Below are 21669 nucleotides of genomic sequence, written 5' to 3'. Positions count from 1 at the left end.
TTTTAATTCATTTCAGATAATGCTTTTAAAATGCGGTAAAAGCAGATAATTACTGGTTTTAGATAAGATTATTTAGATCACCAAATGCAGTTTTTTTAAAAAGATAATCCTATATGGTACTATTATTTCCAACAAAAGTAATAAGCTTCCGAGTCCCAGAGTTTTATGTCTGTATCGATTTAGGTAATTCAATTACTTCTGTGGAAGATTCCCTAGTGTTGTTGATTGAGAGATCGTAGGTGGTAAGGGCGTGTTTCTACCAGAAATGTTATTGGCCCTAATCATCCGTCTTCCATCACCATCTAAGCAATTGCCGTATATACGTTTCAACAAAAGGGATATCGCTTGTCTGGAAAGGAATAGAAGTTAATTTTCTTGCCCTATCTTAATATGATGAATAATATTTTATCTGAATTAGTGGCAATCATTAAAATAACTGTTAGGTAAAAATGAGATTTCATCATTTTAAATTGAATTAGAGATTAATATAATGTATTTTATATTTATGACCTTGCTAATGTTAAACTATGAGTTTATCATAGGTATCATTGGCTATTATAAGAAGTTGCCAATTGAAGATGGCAGTTGATTTGATATTGATTTTCAAGAAATAACATTATTAATGAGATAAAAAGATTTACCTGGAACTTGGCTTATAAGATACTTTTTATGGAAGAATAGTTCATCTAATATATACAAGTTAACTTCTTATAAACAATGTAAGGAATTATTTTTGTAACACCTGGAAAAGCATTCAAGTTGTTACTAAAATAACTTTATTGCATCGACAATTGCATTTTTTAAGTAGATTTTTAAAATCAAATTTATTTTTCATGAAGTCAAATAATTTATGTTCACCGAGTTAAATACACAATGCCTGACATCAATTTGATGCCATGTAACCAGAGGCGGATTCAGGCAATTTACGGTTCCAGGCAGTGCATATTATGAAGTCCCTATTTTAAGAAACTGGTCAATTTAGCTTCACATTTCCACATATCTTTAATTTTATTAATGACTTATTTATTTTAGTAACTTTGTGGCTATGAATGTTTTTATTCCTTTATAATGATTTTAAACAATACGGCACTTACATTTGTAAAAAATATTTTTTAATCATAATTATTATAGAATTTATACAAACCAAGTGAAAATAACTAAATAGATAGTAACACGACCAATTATACTTGAAAAAGTGTTATTACTCTAATATATTATTAGAATGTATAGAATTATATTATTAGTATTATTAGTATTTTTACAATTTATCTATTTAATTTTCAGATAAATAACACTTGTTAATTTCCCTGTATATGGCCTTCTATTAATCATATGGTCCTACGTAGTTGCCTAGACGGAAATTCACCGGTGCATATAACTGTCACATTGGGTAGTTTAACTCCATTAAGGCCCTTAATGTACTTTTTAAAACAGCGTTTATCAAATACGATGCTTGTTTTTTAAATAATTGAATTTGAGGAAATGGACGATGATGGCATTTATGAATAAAAATCCCATTTGAAAATCATTTCAATCCAAATGTTCAGTTCTCTCACGAGGTATAAAAAAAATTCAATTTTGAATCTTTTTGAAACAGAGCTGATTTCTGTCAACATATCCTTGCATCATACGATATATGAATCGTATAGCTAAAGTAATAATAATGGTTATATGGCAAAAAAAGCCACAATAATTGCTAGAGATATCGCACACTTTAAAAGCTACTTCAGTTAGCTGTCAAAAGTTGTGCAATAGTGCACACAGAAATGTTTAAATGCATTTAACACAGCTGACACTATTCACAGTTGACTTTATGCGAAAAATAAAGTTATGCGTATCCTTTGTTAGACTCCTTATCAGGATATTCATTTCTCATAAATTCTTTTTGCGGCTTTCTGTTCTGTCACGACAACTTCTTTGGATGATTGTGAGGGATGTTTATTCACTTTCATAACACATTTTTGGCGCTCGTTCTGCTTTCTTCTGCTTTGTCTCGTTCCAAGTAAGAAAATTTCAGTATTTCCTTATTTCATCACGTTTCCAATTTTATGTTAAACAAGAGAAACTGTAACTATACCCCAATTTTTTCCCTTTGAAATATATGTATATACGTATATCCTAATGCGAATCATTTTGTTAAGCTGCCACATCAGAAAACGTTTGTGTAACTTGAAAATATTAGCCCAAGCTGATTTTGTAATCACAGCTGAAAGAAAGCTTAAGTTATTTCAAATATTATGCATTTCAAAGAAAATTATTTCGTAATATATTTCTTTTGTCCAGCAAATAGGATAAAATACCCGACGGGATTGCCTTGTGGATTTTATAAATGATTTTATTCAATGGCGAAATTGGTTACTATAGTGGCTTTTTAGCACTGTATAATATGGTCATTTTTAAATAAGCCAGTTGATTTATTTTAATATTTTTTTAGCTTATTCTGCATGTTAAGGACTTAAATTATTTTTAAGTAAATTTATGAAACTGTATGCATTTAGTTTTTATTCATCATTTACTAACATAAATGCTTCCAAATGATATTGTTTTGAGCAGACTCGATATTCAAAATTTTTGTAATAACTAAAGACTTGATCAATCGTACCAAATAAAGTGTTAACGTTATCCTAATATTTAATAACTTACAGAATTTGAATATTTTAGTTTTATTCATCAATTTGGATAACGACATTTTCTCATTTAATTGTTTGCGATAACCTCTAGGCAGCAACCTAAAGCAATTACCGAATCAGAAATCCATTGCTGATTGCATTTGATTAAATTCAACTAAACAAATTTGCTGTTTCGCCTGTTTAGTAACATTCTCTGAATAAATTAGACGCATAAGTATTTGAGTATAGTTTTCAAAATTCGTACAGAATCTTAAACTAAATTTTTCAAATTAATATCAAAATACATTTTCCAGTGAACTAGAACAGATTAATTTCATACCTTGTGTTTCAAACATGGCCAGTAATTTCTAAAACGGAATTAATATTATTAGAGAGCATATATCAAGTATCAGAATGAGATATATTACCATATCGTTAATATCCTGTGTCATTTGTAACTAGTTAATCATTCCCTTCCATTTGCTAATAATTAGAGTTGCAATTGAATCATAATGATTAGTTAACTGTTTGCATTATTCCTAACACCTTTAACATATCATGTTAAGGAATTTTCTAACATTATGCTAATAATTTATTTGGCTCTTTTCTTCAATTAATGGCATATAGCACTAATTAACGAAACAGTTCTTAAGAGTAATTATATATCCTATTTAATTTAAATAGTTTGATCCGAAATTATTCGAGTTTCAATTTGATTCGATTTCAAATTTTAATTGTCAATTGCAATTATGGATTGGTAAAAACTGACGCAAATTAATTTCAAATGAGGCAATGCAATATTATACAAACATATTTTGTTTTGTTATACCTAAATAAAACATCAACCACATACTTGCATGCCATCAATACCTTCAGAATTAGAGATCGTAATTGCTTGATAACTATTTTGACATTGTCCCAGGAAGGTCATCACCTTAAAATTCAAATTCCCCTAAGATCTGTCTGGACTTATAACACCAGTGTATACTGCATTTTGAAGGTCAAATTTCGTTCCCCAGTGAAGTGTTTTGCCCATGTCTATATACCCTAATAAAAGGATGCAAATTGATTCTGACAATGATTCTCTTCATCCAGTGGAAGTTTAAAATTACAATGCTTGTCCTCAAATAACCCTTCATCCTACTTTAATAAGGGATACTAATCTAATTAATCTTAATTTATCAAATTAAAAGAAATTGGCATTTTATGCACCAACATTTTTTTACTTTCGGGGTGTATCGCGTTCTATTTGCAGATCAATTTTTATATAACCGGCATCTTTCTCCACCGACCTTTTATGACTTACACCCTTTTGGGTAGGCCAGCCGTCGTGGATTTTAATCATATAGACGATACGTTGTTACAGAATAAATACCAGCAGCAGATCTAAGCGTTATATACATATTATAATCTGTCTATAATAAATAATTCCAATCTCCGTATAATTGAAGGGATCACGTGGCTATATGTTATTGCACGTGACAAAGATAACCAATTATAATTATATTTCTTTAAAAAACGGATAATTTCATATTAACATCAGATAGCCAAACAAGTAAGAAATAATAAATCAAGATTTTATAATATCTGAAATATGAAATAGCAATAGTTTACAATAAGTTGAACAATATATAAACATAATTAGCATTCAAAATAAAAAGTACTATTCCTATTTTATTTCTTGTCATCAATGGATTAATACGTAATATATTTTAAGTGATATTTAAATTTTAATAGTCGAAATGAAATTTTTACGATTATCTAATTATAAAAATGATGTAAATCTATTTACATTTCATAAATATGTATTTTAAATACGCTTAGAAAAAATTTATATAAATTATATATTGATAAATTAGTATAAACAGGATCAGATTTCACATAATTTTGAATTGACTAATTTGCTAGCCTTTAATTTTTTTTTCTAAACGGAAAAAATATACTTGCACTATTTTCAAAATAAATGGTCCAAACTTTAATTTTTGAAAAAATAGCCATAACTATTTATGATTTCTTGATTTACAAATAAAAGATGTATCACGAGAAAATAAAAAAATAATAAACTACAAAAATATAACTGTAGATTCTTGCACGTCCTCTCTAATGTATTTTAACATAATTAGTTAAATGAACAATAGTTCATTATAAACTTTCATGCTTTTATTTAATAATTTTAATTTCAATTTACACATACATGGCAATTTTAATATTTTGTAACTCATAGAATTTGCATTTTTTACAAACTTATTTGCTAATATTGTAATAGAATTTAATTTTTTTACAAATTTATTTGATAATATTAAAATAAAATTTGCATTTTTTTAAAGTTTATTTGATAACAGGGTAATAACACTTTTTAATTTTTTTAACTACATTATACTTCAGACAAGTGGCCCTAATCAACTGTTTAGTTTGGAATTCAACCTAATAGGACATTCAGATTTTAATATACAACTTATCATTGAATTGTAGATCAACTTTTTTTTAGCAAAATCTACTAAAATACTCTCGATATTCACATTTTCATATTATGGAAACATTGCTTCATTCGACTTATACAGTTTTGCATACTTTTGAGGCTTCTGTGCCTTTTATCTTTATTATTAACTACTCCTATTATTTTATCCCAATTTTAATTATTTTTAACCTAATCATATCGTAGGAATGTGAAAGACTATAGTTCTGCCTATAAGTTAGTATCAAAACTATAATACATAAAAATAATTGTTGACTAATTAGACTTTTTTTATCATGATTTATGTAAATTAATATTCATTGTTATCAAGTAAATATATCGAAAAATGGTATGTTCCCAACTTCTGAATAAAGGGGAAAATGCCGAAAAAAATGCAGCTTCTATTAAAAATGGCTTATCAATATCTCAACGGAAAGTTAATCGAACAAAAAAAATACCAAATGCACACCTATTCAATTTTTAAAAACCAAAGCGTTAAATTATATTTCTTAAAATCAAAATGTAAATCGCTATTAATGAAAAGTAATTTAAATATTATTTACGACATTTTTTGAAAAAACAGAAAGCATATGAAATATCTGAAATCATACTGTTTCAGCACTTATCTATCGTATTTTGAAACAGATGCATCATTCTTATTTATATGTCAAATTTACCAACAAAATTCCGTTTTTATTTATGTAGTTAGTTCTGCTAACACTGCAATTCTTTTCATTGTTTTATAAATCTAAATTCTGCTGAACAAGGTTATTTTGATAATATGAATGATTATTCATTTTTACAAACAAAAATAATTGTCTGATGCAATTACATTTTCTACCAAACTATAGTCTATTTACCTGCAATGATTTTCAAGTTTATTATAATAAGCAAAAAAATGTATGCCACATTTTGAAAAATAATGATTTGTGATACACATTTTCCTTCAGAGTAATAAGTTTCGAATGTTAACTTTAGGTATCTTTAGACTGATTTTTCAATGTCATAAACAATCAAATATTTGCTTTAGAAATATTAGTGATAGATATCTCCCATGTCATTTGTATTGATGACATATGTAGATTCAAAGTATGGGGTGATCACACTCATTCTTATTAAATCTCTAGATATAATCGCTATCTGTATCTACGTAATAAGTGAATTCTTGATAAATTATCTTTAAATAAATGAATCTCACCCGGAGTTAACTTTCTAGTTTAAATCTTTATGATCTTTTCTCAGCAGCTATTGTTAAAGCAATCGACTGGTGGGGTATTCATCGAAAAAAGTCTAAAGCATTGAATAATAGCAAAGAACGATTTATTCCACGAAAAATAGGAGCATGTAACAAACACAACCTAGTTAAGTACAACAAAAAGCATTTTTTGAAACTAATAACATGCTAGCAAATAAAAAGCAGCAATATATGTATGCTGTATATGGTGTACGGATAAAGAGCTATCTACGTTATCAACAGCTCAAAGAAAGAATCCCTTCTCGTGTAAGCCCTTACATTTTATAGAATCCCAATATGGTATGGAATTTTCTAGAAGAATCTCCAGATCTTGAAATATAATGTGGATAAGGCTAAAATACACTTTCCTGAAGCTTCATTCTTAGTGGCAAGGTTCCCAAATGGTTGCTCATCAAGTGTATGTGGTGGTCATTGACTTAGCATCTCTTCTGCATCTATTAAAAATCACGGTAAATCTCTTTTCAGGAGTGATACTGACACTGCAAGAAAGCGATATCAAAAATTCGTAATTTTTCTTTCTTTAAATTTCTGTTAAGAAAATTATCTATTGTTATCAAGCCATCAAGAAATACAAATAAAACGACTAAACTCAAGAAAAGATCTTGTATCCTTAGAAATTTTAATTCTAGCCTAAATTTCGTACATTGCGGAAATTTCCGATAAAATACGTTTTGACTGCAAAAGAGTTCATTGCAATATGTATGTCATTCTTAATGGAGTTCCTGAGAGAGGGGGAATTCAGCATCAAGGAAAAATACTAAAACAAAATACCAAACAATTTTAAATCTGACAATCAACTCTGATGAATACAGGCAATCGAAACAATACTGTAATAACAAGATGTGTTCTCTGACCTTTTACCTGATTGAGATATAAACTATATTCAACAATAAAATGGGAAATATTTGTTGAAGGAATGTCTAAATATTTATTTATTGAAAAATACTGGATTTGCCTCATTTTTTGCATACTTAAATTGCATTTTTTTTTGCATACAGAATAATTTGCTTCCTAAACATCCTCTAAAAATTGGCGGAAAACATCTTCAATCCTTTATTCTTATACATTAGAAAAAACCACTATGTTGAATTCAATATTTAAATCATGCAAGCAAATTTTGTCTGACTTTTTTTAAAACAATTACTTTTACAACTCAGCTTAAGATAGATAATTTATTAAAAATCCAGACTTCCAGCCTTACGAATTCGCTCATTTAGCGCCAAAGTAACATTTCAGCCTTGATGTTGATAAATGTACGGTTTTGCTTTTTATTGTAAAGTAAGATAAGGTTTTTGTCTTCAACTTAACAAAGCGCCTGTACTAGCGCTGATTTACGATCGGGATACAACTCAAGCACCATAATGACATGTTGCTTTGATTTATTTGCAAATTATATCCAGAAAATAATTTATTTTCGTGAAAAATGCTGTTTTCCCTTAAGAGCTGACAGAATTTATTTTCTGCATTGGTGTTTATAACACTTAAAGTAAAATAGGAGCACAGGATTTTCTTGTTTCTGAAAAATGTTATATTTGAGCTAAGAAAATAAATTGTCTAAAAGAACCGATGCAAGAGCTGAATTTCTTTAAAATTAGCTATAAGAAGCTTTTACAATTAATTTCCGTCTTTTTTTTTCTATGGAATAGCTTTAATTGCCAATTTCCCAATAGTTTAACAATTTTGAGTGGTAATTTATAGTTAAACTACATTTAGCCTCATTAGAAATGCAACTGACACAGAAGCATGAGCCATTGTGTACTTATGCTTCTGTTTTGGTATTGTGCTTGTGTGGATTTTACTTTTTAACCCTTGCTAGCCGATATTTTTATTTATGTTTGGTTTAGAACTTTGTAATTCTTTATTCTTTACTGTTCTTTGTGTATATTAATTTACTTTATGGCTAGTGTTTTTTATGTGATTTGATTAATGCGCTTTGTAAATGGAGTCACTCTGTCTAGTGTGCTTATTTTAAATAAATAAATGCATTAGAATTTAATTAAAATATAAAGTTATTTTTTTCATATAATTAAATTATTTTAAAGGTTTATTGTATTCATCCTTCTGTTAGTCATTAGTTACAATCTGCGTTACAATATAGCGGTTTTAATAGCATAAGATAGGATTGTTAGAAATTGGATTTGCTTGAAAATGGAATAGAACTTACAAAAAGAATACCTTATTTTTATTAAGTTTACCTTATTATAACCTTATTTTTATGTCTAAAATATGCTAAATTAAGCCTAAAATGTGTTATGCTTTAAGAAAGATTTTTTTTATTATTTTTTTAATGATTACTTTTTTTTCAACTCGTAGGTTGATTTCATTTTTTCTTTATTTCATTTGGGAGTCATAAGTGTTTATTAAATAGATACCATTAATTTAATGGATAATTTCTTTCTGAGATATCTCGAATGAATAAAATTTAAGATTTTGTGCTAAAAAAATATTCATACAGAAATGTGTTTGACAATTTCTTTATCATCTTAAATATCGTTTCAGATAACCCATAAAATTCAGGCACTCAAAATTAACTGTATTGAACTGAATGCATTTTAATTTTTGTACACTTTGACTTATATAGGGCTTCACTTATATGCAGGAGACAGTAGACTTCATTTTATTTCATACTCCAAGTACTAAGAATTCGAATTTCTTTAAGTATTTATATGTTTAATTTGACTTTTCATCATATCAAGGTATCTCTACCTTGATATGAATTCTCTACATTGGTATTCCAGACAAATTCTTCGTATTTTGATGTCTCCCTACAAAAGTCATATGACAATTTATCAGGACTAAGTATTGCAAATTTACCCAGGTTTCAGAAATATATAGATTCCGCAAATAAAAGAATGAAATATTTTTAAGCACTTATCTTCATTGAAAACATTTTGAAAGCAACTCACTTAAAATATAAGTAATGGAAACTACATTAACAAAGGCGATTTGTAGTCTCATTTTGAAATTTATTCTACACGACATCCGAATATGAATTTGAATAGTAAGAATGCTCATGAACATAGCATATATTAACTATAAATGCCACTACTCCGCTACTTAGCATGTGTAGTTAGTGCGACTTTGTTTATAGTTCATTCGGAACTAGGTGAGTTCTCTGTACAGAAAACTGCCGTTTTTCAAAGACAATGTCCGATTTCATGATGCGATTCTTAAGTAAAAAAGCATATTGCTAACTCAATGTTAGAATCGTCTAAAAATTTTAGGTGCCTGGCTTTCATTCCAATGAATTATTTTAATGCAAAATCAAATTTTATTCCATAGCTAATTTCTTGAACATTTCTGAATATAACGAATGTATGCAAAAAAAGTATTCTTGCATGATATCCTATTATATTTGTTCTAGTAATTATGATTCTAAAGAATTTCATAGCCATTAAATTTTATTTTTCCTATAATTACAGTTTAAAATTTGTATGGGAAAGCTGTGTGGAAAAGTGCTATATATTATTGGAACAAATTAAATACTCTTGATTGTAATCTTAAAATAATTGACATTTTAAATCAATGTGATTATTCACACTATTATACAATGAACATTGAAATATAATTTTGTATTGGAAACGAAATCATTTCTTACACCCAAAATACATAAAAATAAGTATTGTATGTAAATTTGAAGGGATGCGACAATCATTGTATATAATATGACAAAGGTCGGGTTTTTTTTTCCAAATGCTAATTTTGCCCAAGTAGTTGCTCTGAATTTTCATGTAGTGTCATCAAAATATAGTTTTATATAGTCTAAATGATAAAATGTCGCACATTTTATCATTTAGACTAATTCATCAAACATTTTATAAAATATATTAAGAGATGTTAAATATTAAAGGCCTATTGCTGATTGTTGACCAAAATTTTTTAACCGGCCTTATGCAATTTTCCTAAAATTACTATTAAGTTTTTGTTAATGGCGTTTTATTTGATGACAGAAAAATGAAATTGGGCAGCAAAGAGTAGGTAATAGTATACCGTATGTAATTAAATGCTAAAAATTATAGCGTATCGATATTTTGTTGAACATAGTCCTCCATTTATTAACACTTTGCAGTTGTATGTCTTCTCTCAGCCACCAAGAAACATATTAAATTTATATTGTATTCCCCTTATCTTAATCTCCATTTAGGATATATCAGTTTATACTTTCTATGAAAGAACAGAAAGGGCTAAGAAACTCATTCACTAACCAATACGGTCCACTATACGGAAGCTTCTACCACTTCGTGATAACGAAACCTAATATTAATAGTCACCTCCTACTCGCCATGAAAAATCAAGGGCGGAAGACGCCAAACGAATTATTTTCGCGATACTCATCAAAAAACAGGACTTTACAATGCGGACTGTTTTGAAAGATACCACACGGTGGCGAGTTATAAACTATAATTTTTACAATAAAACATTGTATTGAAAAAAGTATAGTGCTTGCAATATCAAAGTTTTTAAAAGAATGAATAAATTGTTTTTCTTTCATAATCTTGCATACTATATATTACTTCTCGCACAACGGAAATTAATTCCGACCAGCACGACACCTACGTCGAAATTTAATACGACCTGCAAAGGGTTAATAATCATATATTTAACAAATGGAGGATAAATGAAAGTGTATTGAAAATTAAAGCTGTGTGGGTAAAACATTCGTAGCATCTTAGACATGATTGTTCTTTGGATTAAACAGAATTTAGTTTTAGAAAAACCACTTCGCACAAACTCAAACCTTTTTATTACTTAAACCAAACCTCATCGAAATTCTTTCAGCTTGATTTTTTTCCCGATATCATTCTCCAGTAATAATAATCTCACATAGTATTCTTTAAGAACTATTATAGTCATTGCTTCAAATATATTTAATTTTTGGTTCTTTGGAACAACGTTTGTCATCTGAAAAATCATTTGCCTTCAATAAACAAAGAAATATTTTGAAACAGAACTCTTTCATTTCATGTTTAAATGAAGCATTTTTTTTACACCACTAGAGATGCATCGTATTAATCTACAGCTATATGTAGAACTGCATATCAATTAAAAAGGAATGTCATTTTAAATAATTTCGCTAAATTAAATTCTTAAAAAAAATTTAAAGAAAAAATTTTTCGAAGGCGGAGAATTATCTGAATTCGCTTCAAATAGAATTCGAACTCTTTCATTGATTGAACTTAAAAGATAAGAACTTTTTGCTTTCTCCTTCTTTCGTTAAAACTTGCTGACGAATCCGACTGCTTGCCTCAGGAGCCATCTGTATATCTTAAGTAATATGCGGCTTTACTTTCATGTCTAATTTTTAGATAAAAATCTAACAAAAAGCTTAAAGATTTCTTTTTAAGAAATTTTTCTTATTTTTAAGTATTATAAAGAACTAGGTTTAAAAGATTATAATCAAGATACTTGAAGTAATTAGAATATCATTTGGTTAAAAAGAATGGCAAGTAAGGTGAAGGGAGGCAGAAAATGTTAAAACGAGGATTTGACGATTTTGATTTCTCACAACATTTTATCTCGTATAAAGATCGATTCAATCTTAATTCCTCACAACTTAATTTTTTGAAAACAATTCGCTGACTCGGCATTATCTCTCTCCTTATCCAAAGGTTTTTTCTTACCTGTATTAAATTACATAGTCAAAAGCACTACGCTCTTTAGATAAATAATGTTATCGCATAAGTTCAAACTCCAAAAGGTCGTTTTTCGAGCGACAAAAATTTTCCATGCGAAACACAAACTAAATCCAAGATTTTGAATTAGAAATCAGCAAAATGTATACGATATAAAACGCAAAGCAAGGTCTGCTGATAATCATTCAGCAAAAAATCTAAATTTTCTTGGTATATTTCTATTTTTAAATTATTGACATATAGATTTAAAAGAATAAAAAAAAATTTCTCATTTTCTGGATAGCAAATTTGGGGAAATCCTTTTAATGTCCCTCAGAATTTTTACTAACTGGGACATCCTTCGAATTCCCGTTTACTTAACATGTAATTTAGGGTCATAACGACCGATATTCATGTCACAAGGTAGCAATTTCATTTCGGAATCAACATGCATGGAACAGTCCTCTGAGTTGAAAGCTTCAGCATTTATTTAGTCAGAGGTCTCTTTAAATTACCGTCAAATTTGACTAGAAAGGGTGAATGTAAATCCAAATGTCGATAATCTTCTAAAAGTTTTGTAAAACTAGTGATTTCCAGGGGCAATTTATTCACTTGGAATTTTCATATCAAATGCTAATAGCTATAAATGTGCTTTCTTTCCTGGAATACTGCATACTGCATGGCGGATTATTTTTAAATTACTTGTTCTTGATTTTTCCATAATATATCATGAAATAAAGGCTGTAATACTCTAAAAAGATGTTTTGAAACTCTGTTATTATATTAAAAAATTATAATAATGTCATCTTCTAAATCTAGTAATTTTGATTTTATGTATCTAACATTCGAATATTATTAAATGGGAACTAAAGATTCAAAATCAAATTTACTGACTATTTCTAAACCTCAATATTCAATTCTTTTTGACACATTTATTGATTTAATGTTCAATTTGAAATCGTAAGATTTTTTTATGTATAATAAAGGTTTGGATATAATTTTTATTAATAAAAACTAATTTCCCATTTAATATCGAAATTAATTGGCTTAATGTTCTGCAGTTCAAGTTTAATTCGAATAACAATCTACCTGAAATGTATTAATTTTATAAATATTAAAATAAATATCTGAAATTTAGTAGCTTCAAAAATGTGTATTAAAACAATAAATTAGTCACTGAGGGTAACAATCCTTCCTCCCATTGTATTAATTGATACATATTTATCATTTTTAAAGAAATAAATCCCATTCTAGCAAATGCAAATAGTATTTAAAATTACGTTTTCACAATAAACATAGAGCAATCTGGTTGGATTACTATTCTTACAGAGTAACAAAATTAATTGGTAAAATCGGTCCTGTTGTTAAAGCTCGGAACTGAAACTTCATTTTGCGATAATTTTCAAAAATGAAGGTTGGAAAGTGACGAATATTGACACTGTATCAAGGGGACTGTAAACTTTTAAATGAAATAAACACTTGCAAAATCGGTGCTAAGGGATTCAGTCAAACTTTTCATCTTACAGAGTGTACATTGAAATAATATTTTTGAGATACCTCTTAAAAATGAAGGGTGGGGGAGACAGGCGATTACTGACTCGTTTTTCATATGAAATAAAAATTGTCGAAATCGATACTATGGTTGTGACTGGTTCTTTGGTTTGCTAATTTAAATATATAAACTGTTATTTTAAATTCATATATTTGAAATCATCGAATAAATTATTAAAACAAAGGCTGAATTTTTCTAATTGTTCTCCATAATTATAATAAATCAAATAAGTTAGCGGACAAATCTCTGACATGCAGAAATTAAATCGACCCGACAATTAATGGCAACATTATCCCGCTCTTACGTTCTCGTTTCTAACGATTTCTCCGTCATTTACAACATTTCTGATTGATCTCTTTTAATTCAGTTTAAATGATAAACAATATAAGTAGTTTCCAGCACTTTAGTCTTCCTTCTATTTTACCTCACTATTTCTCTTGTTTGTTCCTTTAAAAGTGTAAAAGCTGGCTAAAATTGTATTTATTTTCTATTTGGCCCTTCCATATTTACAATTGTTCATTCATGACATTTGACAACATTCAAAATAGTCTTCAGAAATTCGAAATGCATATTTGCAGACAAAGAACAGACGAAAAAGATATAGCTAAATATGCTAATTCTGTCTGAAAAATATCTTTAAAGACAAATTTGCAGAAAGAGGAAAAAGTGGTAATCAAAAGTAATGGTAATCATTCCATAGCTCAAAGGGCAATCTTTTTGCAAGCCATTGCGACTTTAAGACTGCCCGTACAGAAAAATACGATGTAAGCATGCAGATGTACACAAAAATAAAGCGCGTTATTTAAGCCTTTGAATATGCAAGCCCATAAAGGTTAAGTGATAAAAACTGAAATGCATTTTAGCGTAAAATCTAAATTGAATGGTAATAGGATTTGCGAATTTTGTAATACTTTTAAATAATTAGTTTTGCATTATTTTTAATGATTTTTTTTCAATTTATATATTTTCATGGAATGAAATAAATTTATATAAAAATGTAAAAAAGAAAAATTAAGTCAAGTGATGCAAATAAATGGTTTTGCTTACTTTTTAAAGAGAGATGAAAAAAAGCATTGTACTAGATGAATATACATTCGATTTATTTACATAGTTAAGACATTCCATTTAATGGTAGCTTTTGGTTAATTTTAGAACTTATTTTTCTCAAATATTTTTTTTTTGTGTGTAACGTTAGATGACTTGTTTCTGTTATACAAAAGAAAGAGTAAATCTTTATTTCATTAGAATTTAATTTAAAGTAAGATAGGTAAAACATTAAGATTTTTTTGTGCTTGAAAAATAATTTGGCAAATATAATTTACTAAAGAAAGCATGACGGTTTGGGATGAATTTATAATATTCCTTGTTAAAAATGATAATTTTAAAAGTTCAAGGTTTAAAGGTCAAAAATTTTTATGTTTTGTTTAAAATATGCTAAGGTATTAAACTATTTTAAATAAAATTAAGTTTTGGATTTATAACTTATTTTTTGCGAAACTATTATAATACTCATCTTTACAAAAAAAATTAATATTACTATGTTAGTACTAATTTTTAGATAATTGAAAGCTGCATATTTTACAAAACTAAATCCCATTACTCTGTAAATGTTACTAACGATAAAAATGTTAAAGGATATTTGATAAATTTTTATATTTGATAAGCTAATTCGCCTTATTCATTGATATGGATAAAGAGATTAACTTTACTTGTGGCATCTTTCAAATACTTGCCAGAAATAATTAAAATTAAATTGTCAAATACAAGCATACTGTTTTATAATTTAAAAGTGCTCCGAATATTCTTAGTTTTTAATTAATATTTTCACTTTTCTGCTCTTTACTTATTTTCCAAAAAATCAAATATCAATCAAAAAATTCTTTGCTCATAACATGCATTTTTAATAAAGAAATTCTTCTCGTCCTTGAATTAGAATTCTTTATATTTAAGTAAACTTTTCGTTCAAAATACAAAAAAAATTAAGCTTCAAGCACAGTTTAAAAAAAAAATCTAATGTAAATGAGAATTCGTCACTAAATACGAAACTTTTGTTCTTCAGTACTTCTACAGCATTTATTAAACATTTAGCTTAATGTTAAAGATTTTACATAGCATTTAATTGAGATAAATAATACCCATTAAATTATCGGTTAATAATTTAGCTACTTTTCTTTCCAAAAGTCTATTACAATCCATTTCTAATGATTTCTTGTATATATTGACTTTTTGCTACAATTTTTAATTTTTCGATAATAGCATATGTTTTATGTTATGTTCCTATTTTCTAGCATAATTTTTTCTTTTTTTTTTCTTATATAAAATATTTTTCGATTTTTTATTATTTCCCAGGATTTGGTCCAGAGGTTATAAAAATAAATGCTAAAGCAACATGCAAAGAAATCAACTTGTTTTACAAACATTGAATAAAAAAACGATGCAAAGTAGAAAAATTCTTTTTATACTTTCTAACACGATACTTAGCAGTTGGATGTACATTTAATATACAATAAAGGCGGACAGTACGAAAACATTTCAACTCCTAAAAAAAAATTTTATTATATAAAATATCAATATTAACTATGATAAACAGATACAACAAAGCAGGAAATGGACTGCCACGAAAAAAAAAAAATCAAAAGCCCAACTTTCAAAGAAAACATGTCGTACAGAAAAGACATTTTGCCGAGGCTTAAAATGTTTTGTTCGCCATTGAGCTGTTGTCAAGACAACACAGAAGTCGAAACGATAACAATAATTACAGCAAGAGAATATTTTGCTTTGGCCGTATTTTCGTTCAACTCCCCGATTATCTTGTTTTTGTAAGAAATGTATAGAAATATATATAATTAGGAAAATACATTAAATAGGTCAAACAATTTTTAAACAGATGTATAATCTTGAGAGGTAAATAGAAAATAATATAAGCGTTCAATGTGACGTAAATTCTTAAATATTCGCATTCTCATGTTTATACAAGAAACATTAATTGCATGAAACTTTCATTCTGTATTCGTAAATACATAGTTATTATTTCCTCATAGATATTTATGAAAATGTTGCTCTTTTTTACTTTATCGTACACGACGTATACAAAAAGAAAATATTGTAAATGTCAAAAAATTGGATCGCGAGATTTTGATGAATATTCACTTTATATTCCACCTCCTTTCAAATTTGAAAAACGCGGTTTTTGAATTGCATATCTGTCCAAAAGATGGGATAAGTTAACAACTTGTTGTATCTTCAACTCGAATGTGGTAATTAAGCATATTGTAGTATATTCAACTCGAATGAGATAATTAAGCCTCATGTAGTATATTCAACTCGAATGAGATAATTAAGCCTCATGTAGTATCTTCAACTCGAATGAGATAATTAAGCCTCATGTAGTATCTTCAACTCGAATGAGATAATTAAACACCTTGTAGCATCTTCAACTCGAATGAGATAATTAAACAACTTGCAGGATCTTCAACAATAATGGGATATTTAAACACCTTGCAGCATCTTCAACTCTAAAAGATGAAGTTCAGCACATGATCCATTTTTTAAAATTTCTATCAAATTTTGAGCGAAATCCGTTGAAAAGAAACATCTATGTGTAAACGATAACTCTAAAATGCAGCGAGTTGGATGGATGATTTTGATATATAATTTTATCATTAGTAATGTATATATGCATTAAATTTTAAAATTCCTTTAGGTATTTGCAAACTAAAACAAAAAAATTATTTTAAACCCATCAATTTAAATAAAAAAAATACAACTACTAATATGTTTCTTGTAACAAGTCTAAGTGAGCACCTTTGAACTACAAATGCGGATTCTGTCGGCGAAAAGTGACAAATGAAGTATGTAATGGATTAGCTGACTTGTCTTGCGAGAACGATTTGCTCGTAAGGCGTATCAAATAAATGCATCAAGTTGATTCTTTAACTTTCTGCTAGTTTAAACTTTTCGTATATAGTTTTTTATTTTTCCGTGAAACAAAACACACGATTCTAATTACTAATTTGACTTCTACTCCAATTGTGAATCCCTTAATTTGACATTAAAGCTTAAAATAGATATTGAATAAAAAAAATAAAGGCAAAGTCTAATGATATTTACATTTTGTGACCAATGATAGATTTTGTTTATGAATGACTTGTTAAACTTATTTCAGAATTATCTTATCCGATTAAGCTAATTAGTGCACAAGGAAGCTGTGATAAACCTAGAAAAGTTATTTGCTTTGATTCTTACCAAACTTTAATAGGCCTCATAAATGAGACAATTTAACTGATTATTTCAACTTTACGCTGTATGGACAAATCCAAATATTTAGTAAAATAGAAAGAGTTCAATGCTCCTCCTCCTTTTTTTCTTTAATGGTAGCGTGAATTTAATGTTTGTATTAATTCGCTCCAGCTGTATACCATTAATTGCCAATTTAGCAATTGATTTTAAATTAACTTCCGGATGAGTTAGTGATTTGAAACTTTAAACATAATTTAGAATTGAATGACAATGTAATATCAACTCGTTTTCTTGTCTGTCTGTTCGATACAAATTCTGCAATCGATTAGAAACTTTCATTACCAACAGATGGCACCATTCCAAGTCGTTAGCTCATCGAAAAGTTGATTTCAAATCGATAGCGAAATTTCACATGCAAAACTAAAATGCAGAAAATAATTATTTAAATAAAAGAAATTTATAAAGCATTATAAAGCTGTATGGGACTGTGGAAAATTATTTTATCCTTTTTGGTCCGTTTTAAAATCAATATTTTGAATAAAAATTTACAAACAATTTCAATGATCTTAGTCAACATTTTTTTAACAATTTAAGTTAATAAAGTTGATGTGTGCTTCTTTAATACATAATTTCTGGTCAGTCTTAAACATTGTTTTACTAAAAGTAACGTCCAAATATAGCTAAAACTAAAATTTATTAGTTTTTTTATTCCTTTAAATTGATTTATATTTAATTATAATATAAATTAACATTATAAACCTCAAAGGTAGTTAGATTTTTATATTATCTTTTACCTGTAAATTGCATTGTGTTCTGTATTTAAAAATAACGGAAAAGGTCAGAACAATTTAATTTCACATTGAAAATAAAAAGAATGTCGGTTAAAATTTCTAGAAGAATTTGCTGCAGTAGATGAACAGCTTATTCGCCAGCAAAAATGACCGGATTTCTTTTAATGACTATCTTGAATATAAATTCATGTTAATCGGATGTCAAATCGCATGACATCTAATATTCAATAGTTCGTTCACAGCCTCAACTTCATTTTACTATTTTTCATGCAGAAGATGTAGTTTATTCTAATTTTAAATTATTGTTAATTATTAAATAATTTATTAAATTTTACATCAAAAAAATGTTAGGTAAGTTGAAATTTGCTTTTTAAAAGATTTAACCATTAAAAGGGGTCTTTATGATATTCTTTTCGCATACTATCTAATAAAGATGTTATCCTCCTTTCCCTCGCATAAAATTATAGACTTTAGACAAACGCTAAGAATTTTATTCTCGGATCTCTTTTGTGCTACGTAGTATAGCGAAACAAATAAAGTATGTATTTTGAATGTCTTTTTTTCAGACAGTGAAATTTGAACTGTTTGGCTGAAACTGAAATTTGAACTGTTTGGCTGAAACTGAAATTTGAACTACAATTATATAGCAATAGCAAAATTCAGATATCTAAATTGTTTTTGCGTTATTGTGTTATGTGTATGAGAATGTATAGACCAACAGACACTTAACCATTGTACAGATTTAGTTTAAAATTTGATAAATATCTACGATTTAAATGCTAAATCTGTAATAAATTTCATCTGTCATTGTGCTTTTCAGTTCTCATTTTTATGTTTAAGAAAAAACTAAGTGTCAATTTCTTGACGAGTGTTATTTCAAATTTGATATACGGATCTATACTTTATAGATCTATGCTCTAGAGCTAAATCTGTGGACCAAATTTTATTCATCTGTCTTTCTAAATATTGAATTTGTTGTATTCTATACTCGGACAGCCAAACACATTTGCTGTAAACGGATTTCTAGCAAACTTTTGTAAAAATGTACAGGTGTAAAGCTCACATATTTCTAAATGCTTAAGTTATGTTCGGAGATAGAGCGGAGATAGGAGATAGACAAAACATAATTTTAAAAAAATATGCTTTTCAGACTCGGAGTGGTCTGAAACGAGGTGATTTTTCAAAATATCCAGTTCGAATTTTTGGATGATTACAGCACTATCTCTTTGTATACTCGTCTTATTAGAGAGGTAAAAAGTAACAGCCATAATCATTCAGCTTAACTCACATATTTCTAATTTTGCTTAATATTTCAGTATATTTTAATTGCAGAATAAAAATACTCATACATTTACAGAATGCAACTTTCTTTTATATTCAGCTATAAGTTCTTTTTTTTTTCACAAGGAATGATTAAAAGTTTCAAAGTATATCTCTCTTTTATTCATATGCATGGATGAATAATTCATTAATCCGTAGAAAAGGAGAAAGTTTAGAATTTTTTTTTTTTTTTTTTTTTTAATCAGGGCATTAACTAGAAGAGAAATTTCTTGTCGAGAATCCGAGAGGAAGATTTGCAATCATCATTTGATTCAGCTTCTGAAAAAGGCAGCTATAAGCCATTAAAATTAATACCATCATCAATCTAAGATAGTTGGTTGCAAGTATCTTAAGTAAAGGATTTTCTTTTTCAGCTGGATTCTGGAGTTTGCTTGCTTTTGAAATTTTATGACTGCGTTCAATGATGAAAATTCTTTACTTCATTTTGACCAATACATTTTATCCAAATAATTATTAAAAGTATTATTTCCTCGTCTAGCAAACTACATTATTCTGAACTTTTAGTTCATAGTACGAATTATCAACCTATTAACATATGAGTTTTCAACTTTTCGTGTTGATGTGAACTACACGCCGTTTTTAATGATCTGCAAAATTTTAAATCTGTATAGAGATTTTTACTGTCTTATATATGAAATACACGAAGATAAGTTATTTTTAAATGTCAATAAATTCAAGCTCGAGAATTTTCAAACCTTCATGAATCAAAAAACCATTTTTTTTTAATTGTCTCTCTGTCACTACGATAATTCAAAAATTTCAGCTAAAAGGATGAAGTTTGGAACTAAGAATTTGAATGAAATTTATAAATTTGATGTAAATTTTGAACGACATCCATTCACAGAAAGTTTCCTTGTCCAAATGCATAAAATAAGCCCTACAAAGCTTAAACAGCTAGGTGATTAAAATTTAATATAATCTGCTCATTTAAATGTATTTATTATGTTTAAAAATATCTTTACTAAAATGATGTATACTTTGTTTTTAGTAATTAGCTTTTAAGATTTATTTCTGTCTCTATGTCCTTGGAATACAACTGATCTCGCATATTTCGCTAAATGTCAGAAAATTCTTTAATTTTAGAGGGACATACTTCTTTCTTGGAAAAATTTACGATTAATTCACGTCTAATTGGATATAATATGGAAGCTGGAAGGTGTATATAATATACAATATGCCAGGGTTAAATATTTTGCAAAACGTTATTGATGTAGCGCTTCTAAAATAACAACGTAACAAAAAAAAATCGGGATGTCACTCTAGATGAATTGTGTAGTCTACATATTTTGTTTCATCAATACAGAAAATCTGTTTTAAGTTTTTAGTTGAGCATCCAAAGAAGGTCATTATATTTACTTCCTGATATTGATCCTAATATGATGCGAGTTGAGAAAGGGACGTTGAAGCATTAGAATAAAAGGTTATTAATCTGAGAAGAAAAATTTAGCAATAAAACTATATATATTAAAAATACCTTTTGAAATGTACTACAAAACGTTTAATATAACTTAATTATGTTTAGAAGTAAATCAGAAAACAAAGTTTGAAAATTATTTTTTGAATTTTTTTTATTGGATTTATGTACTTTCACACAGACTAAAAGAATTGGTAAAACTTTCAGACCGACATTTGCATTATTTGTGGAAAAAAATATATTTAAGTATTTTCTATTTGTTTCAAATTCGAAACTTTTATTTTTGAAGTGCTCTGCAATTACAAATGGTTTTTCTGGTCACTATTCAGAAAAAAAATAGCCAAAATTGATTGGTCTCAATTGTTATATCTGAAATGCGATCTTCGTTATTCCTAAACTCG

At 27.8% G+C, this 21669-nt stretch overlaps 1 protein-coding gene across 3 annotated transcripts in view; it reads left to right on the top strand.

Moving 5' to 3' along the window:
• Positions 1-21669, top strand: part of LOC129963098 (elongation of very long chain fatty acids protein 1-like) — a 108425-nt gene that overhangs the window by 30713 nt on the left and 56043 nt on the right. The window contains exon 1 of one of the 3 annotated variants that reach the window (XM_056077158.1): positions 1914-2002. The exons of the other annotated variants lie outside the window; for them this stretch is intronic. The gene's annotated coding sequence lies outside the window, so the exon portion shown is untranslated. Of the gene's footprint in view, positions 1-1913; positions 2003-21669 lie in introns of those variants that run through there. 3 annotated transcript variants of the gene reach the window in all.

This window comes from Argiope bruennichi, chromosome 3 (assembly GCF_947563725.1).
Source record: "Argiope bruennichi chromosome 3, qqArgBrue1.1, whole genome shotgun sequence".
In the NCBI taxonomy this organism is placed as follows: domain Eukaryota; kingdom Metazoa; phylum Arthropoda; class Arachnida; order Araneae; family Araneidae; genus Argiope; species Argiope bruennichi.
Note: the sequence above shows the minus strand (reverse complement) of the source record. Positions and strands in the feature narration are given on the sequence as shown.